The following is a 6,000-nucleotide window of genomic DNA, read 5'->3' as shown; positions in this document are numbered from 1 at the left end:
GTAAGAATTTAATTTTTAGAAAGCTCCAGTCATCTAGTTTGCCTTCTATTGTTTGTCCATTTTTAGTTATGCTTGATAGTCTACTTATGCAGTATTTTAGGGCCCCTAAATTTGCCACTATTTTTGCTTTGATGGACTTTATAAGATTTCACATTTAAGCCTTTGACCCATCTTGAGTCAGTTTTTGTGTATAATGAGAGGTATAGATCTTGTTTCATTTTTAAGCAAATGGATATCGAGCTTTGCCAGCACCATTTGTTAAAGAGTCTGTCTCTTTCTCCATTTAATGGATTTCAACTGTTTGTCAAAGATCGGCTGACCATAGGTGATTGAATCTATTTCTGAGTTCTCAATTCTATTCCACAGAAATACTCTGTAGTTGTACCAATAACAGGCTGTTTTGACTACTGTGGCTGTATGGTGGGTTTTTGAGATCAGGGAGTGTGAGATCTCCTTTGTTTTTCTTCAGTAGTGCTTTGCTTATCTATGGTCTCTTTCCTTTCCACATGCAATCAATGATTGTTTTTTCCATGTTCTTAAAGAATGTTGCTAGAATTTGATTGGGATTGCATTGAATCTCTGTAGATTGCTTTGGTTAGTATTGACATTTTCATAATGTTCATTCTTCCTGTCCATGAGCATTGTTCTTCCATTTATGTAGATCTTTTATGGTTTCTTGAAGTAGTCTTTAGTAGTTTCCTTTGTATAGGTGTTTTGTGTATCTGGTAAGACTGAATCCTAAGTATTTTACCTTTTTTGTAGCTATTGTAAATGGTATTGATTTCTTCATTTCATTTTCAACAATCTCTTTGCTGGTGTAGAGGAATCCAACTGATTTTTGTGTGTTGATCTTATATCCTGCCACTATGCTAAAACTTTTGATTACTTCCAGTAGTTTTCTTTCTGAGTCTCTTGGGTATTCTGTGTATAGGATCATATCATCTGCAAATGGAGATAGTTGTACTTCTTCTTTCCCAATTTGGATGCCTTTTATTTCCCTTTCTTACCTTACTGCCTTGACTAGGGCTTCTAATACAATGTTGAATAGAAGTAGTGATAGAGGGCATCCTTGTATGGTTTCCACTAACAGAACTTCTTAATCTATGACTTGGATCCAAGCCTCTGACATCCCAGCCACCACTTACCTTTATGATGCAAACACTTCTTGCAGCATTGTTGTTTGCTTCTGTAACTGTGTATCCATGCTTACCTGAGGTTCCTGAATGCTAATGCCTGGATTGAGTTTGTATAAAAGTACGAAAGTAGTTAGGTTTAACCTATCTATGGTTTTGCCTATAAGAGGTGCCTATGTAAGCATTGCCTGAGGAATTGGGATGGTATGTGAGTAGTGGCCAGCCTTGGGAAATGGCCAATCATGCTCAGATTGTCACATAATCTTAACACTCAGAAAGGAAGTGAGTGTAGGGTCAGTTTCCTTGGGAAAGCAAAAGCAATCCTAAGAACCTTGGGGGCAGAGTAATGCTAGTAGATTGTGATGAAATGAGAAAGGAGGAAATAGCCATGTAGGATTGGAGAAATCCAGAGCATCCTTGTGCTGGCAAATTCTAATCTCTCTGGCATCGACTCCAGCCCACTGAGTCCTGAAAGCTCAACAACAGCAGGATTGTAAAAATCTGTGGCAGGAAATGGCTCTTAGCTTCAGGGAGAAATATGTTTAATTACCTGGAAAGGAACCACTGGGCCTCTGGAGGTGAGGCGAATTAATGTGATATTAATCAAACCTCTTCGTGCTCATACAAGCTAGGAAACTTTAATTCTCGTGCTTGTTTTAATAATCCTGTATGTTTCTGTGTTTTCATTTCCTAATGCTTTGTTGTTGTTAGGTGCCATCAAGTCAGCCTCCGACTCATAGTGACCCCAGGTGTAATGGAACAAAATGCTGCCCAGTCCTGTTGGAGATTGGACCATTACATTTCCCTTTGTCAAATCTAGTAAGCTCTTCCTCTGAGTCCGCTTTAGTAGGAAAAACTTTATTTTTTCATTCAAATGATTTAAAACCCATAAGAAAAATAAACAAATGTACCTGTTAATAATCTAAATGTTAATTACTAGGAGACCCATTATGTTAATTTTGGTCTATCTATGTAATGGGATACTATGCAATTCTTAAAACATATGAGGAAGAACCTTATGTTGATAAGAAAAGTTTACAAGATCATGTTTTACGACTTTATTTATAATAATCTATTTTCATAAATATATTTGAATGTATATGATTAAGTTTAGAAAATAGTCTAAAAGGAAACAGAGCCATGAATAGTGTTTCCCCTAATGAGGAAAGTTGTAGAAAGAAAGTGTTCTTTTTTGTTTTCCATGTATGTATGTATTGATCCTATAGCATTTGGGCTTTTTATAGCAAACATGCATTTGATATTTTTAGAACTAAAATTCCTTTAAACTTAAACACCAGCAGAAAGAAAAAGATCACTAGAGGCAGAAAATAGTCTAAATTCCTTATAATTTACCACTCAGCAGGTGAGTCGGGAAGGTTTGAAAACCTGAAGAGGCAGATTTCAGAGTAGGTATCCACCTAGAGAGTTGTACTCCCTCCTTCTTCAAACTTACTTTCTCTAGCCAATTGATGTTCTCCATCATCCTCTGATTAAAAATTGGATCCCATCTTCCATGGCTTGATAACTAGAGCTTTGACTTAACATTTTATAAAAAGAAGAGGGAAGCTACAGTTCTGGATAAGATGGAGTAAGCACATTCCACCCTATCTCTCCCATTGAATGCAGTTATAAAATCTGCCCAGAATGTGTGGAAATCATTTGAGGATTACAAAAAGTAAATAATAGTAGACAGACTGAAGAAGAACACCAGAATTCAAAGTCCTACCAACTTGGTGGGGAATTTATTTTTTTTTCTCTCTCTCTCCTGGAATTTCCCAGCCTTAATTCAGTACAACCAGAAACCTGAAAGTGGTCATCAGTGTAGACAAAGAGAACTCTAGGAAAAGCACTTTAATTCTGACTGGTAAAGCAAAACGGAACTCTGGTAGTACAGTGGTTAAGGCGTTCAAAACCTTCTTGGGAGAGAGACAAAGCTGCTTTGCCCTCTAGGGTCACTATGAGTTGGAACCAACTCTATGGCAGTGGGTGTGGTTTTTGATTAGACAAGCAGGCAGGAGTTAATTGTTAATGCTCAGAGAGAACAGGAAAAGCCCCCATTATTCTTTTTCCATTCTTCCCTTTTATCAAGTAAGCAGAGAAAGGATAGTCTTTCCAATATGTAGTATCTGAAAAATTGGACATACATTTGCAAAAAAAGAAAACAGAACTTTGACCTAAACTTCCTACTTAATACAAAAATTAACTAAAATGGATCACATATCTAAATGTAAAATGTAGAACTATAAAATTTGGGGGACAAAAATCTTTGTGACCTGGAGTTAGGCAAAGAATTTTAAGACATGATAGTAAAAGCATGATCCATAAAATGAAAAAAAAAAAGAATGTTTTCTAAGAAAGAAAAATTTGTTAATTGGAGCTTGATCAGAATTTAAAACTTTTGCTTTGTGAAATACTGTGAAGAGAATGAAAAGACAAGATACAGACTGGGAGAAAATACTCATAAATCACAAATCAAGCAAAGAACTTTGTATCTAGGATATATCAAAAATTCTCAAAACTCAACAGTAAAAAAAACTCAGTTAAGAAATGGAGAAACACTTGAACAGGTACTTCACCAAAAGAGATACAAGAATGACAGATATACACACATGAAAAGATGCTTACCATCAATAGTTACTAAGAAAATGAAAATTAATACCATGAAGAGATACCATTATACTCTTACTAAAATGGCTAAAATTTAAAATGAAGCCAAAACCAAGTGTTGACAAGGATACAGGATATTTGGAATTCTCAATGTGTTGTTTGTGAAGATGTAAAATGTTAAAATCACTCTGGAAATCAGTTTCAGTTAATATGAAGTTAAATATACACTTATGTAACCCAGCAATCCCACTCCTTGGGTATTTACCCTAGAGATATTAAAATTTATATTCACATAAAAACCTGTGCACAGTGTTTATAACAGCTCTATTCATAACTGCCAAGAACTGGAAATAACTCCAGTGCCTTTGAACAGGTGAATGGCTAAACAAACTTGGTACTTGCATGTAATACAGTACTACTCAGCAACAAAAAACAGTGAACTATTGAATTTGCTGTGTAAGCTTTCACCCAAATTGCAATAAAATTTTTTTTAAAAATTTAACTATTGATGTGTATAGTAACTTGGGTGAATCTCAGTGGCATTGTATTAAAGATAGCAGGCAGTCTCAAAAGATTACATGATGTATGATTCCATTTATCTACTATTCTCAAAAAGACAAAATGATAGAGATGGGTAGAAATGATTTATGGTTGCCAAAGGCTGGAAAAAGGGACAACACAGCGACATCTTTTCGGTGGTGGAATGGTTCTTCATATTGATTGTGGTGGTGGTTAACATGGGATTAACATGTATTAAAATTAATAGAACTGATACAAGAAAAGTCAAATTCATTGTAAGTTAATTTTTTAGAAGCAAGATATATAAAAAGGAAGAGCATCTACCTGAATCTACATGAAGCTCAGCAGTGCTTTTCCCATTGTTGAACACACATCAGCTTTACTTTGCTGGACTTGCCCTCCTTGGCTCAGTCTCTGGGGAAGTCTCATTCTCAGCTCTGCTCAGGGCATAAGTTCCTTCATTTAAGAGCTACAAGGGAATGTCTAATTTCTATTTGAGCAAATTTTATACTGAAAACTCAGTGCCTGTTAAGACTTTCTATTGGATTTCCATGCGTCATCTTTGAAGCCAGCTCTTCCTTTCTGTAATTTCCACCGACTTAAACTAGTTTTGTTCATTGACATCACATAAAATAAATATAATCCCTCTTTAGTAATTTAGTTCTAGAAATGCTTGTATTTTGCAGTCATGCCTCAGCTCACTAGTCATCCCCACCTCTCCTCTTCTGAATTCTTTTTTTTTTTTTTTTCAATCCACCTATGTCCTGGTTTCCAGACCTTCCACCATTCTGACCCCTTTTATCTGCCGGCTCATTTGTCAATATCCCCTTGAAAATGCACAGACCAGAAGTGAATGAAGCTCTCTCTGTGGTCTGACTCTCCTGCTGATCCTAGCACAGTTTTTCTGCGAATGGCCCTGACCTTCATACTGCCATGTCTAGAAGCCATATCACACTGTGGACTCAGTGTCTAGATCCAGACCATCTTTTTACACATGCTGTTGCAAACCTTCATCTCCACCATCATGTTGAGCAAGAGTTGATTCTTTATCTTTTACTGCCCATTATCCCATTGACCTCCATCCAATTTCAACTCATAGCAACCCTAAGGACTGAATAGAACTGCCCCAAGGGTTTCTAAGGCAGTAAATCTTTACAGATGCAGACTGTCAAATCTTTCTCCTGTGGAGCCCCTCGGTGATGTTGAACCTCTGACCTTTTAGTTAGCAGCCAGGTACTTAATCATAGTGCCACCAGGGCTCCTTGTCTTTCACTGCAAAATTCTGCATTTATCCTCTTTTGTTCCATCTCTTTAGGGTTGGCTGTTCCAAATGATCAATATCATTTTGTATCCTGCGGAGCTATGGCATGTAGCATATCTGCCATTCTTCCCAGCCTTAGTCTCACATGTCATGTTTTCCTCTACATCAGTAGTATAGTCTCTCCTTCCATAAAGCAGGGGCATTTCATGACTTCATTTGTTACCTCATCACCTCTGACTCACCGGGAGAACCTGTTCCACCAGTAAAGAAATGCCCACCTGTCTGAAGGTTTCCTCTGCCTGTGTTCCTTTCTAAAAAGCTTTGTCTTGTGTTCCAAATGTTGTTCTTTATATGTGACTGTTAATTGTATGTCTTGATGCTAGTTTTGGTTGCTGCGGCAGGATGGCGCCGCATAAATACAAGTTATCATCCTAATTAGCATGACTGCATACTTAAGCAGGTTTAAAACCTCAGGGCCTC

This window comes from Orycteropus afer, unplaced genomic scaffold (assembly GCF_000298275.1).
Source record: "Orycteropus afer afer isolate SDZICR_OR568_19922 unplaced genomic scaffold, OryAfe1.0 scaffold00142, whole genome shotgun sequence".
In the NCBI taxonomy this organism is placed as follows: Eukaryota; Metazoa; Chordata; class Mammalia; order Tubulidentata; family Orycteropodidae; genus Orycteropus; species Orycteropus afer.
This window is presented reverse-complemented; position numbering follows the sequence as displayed.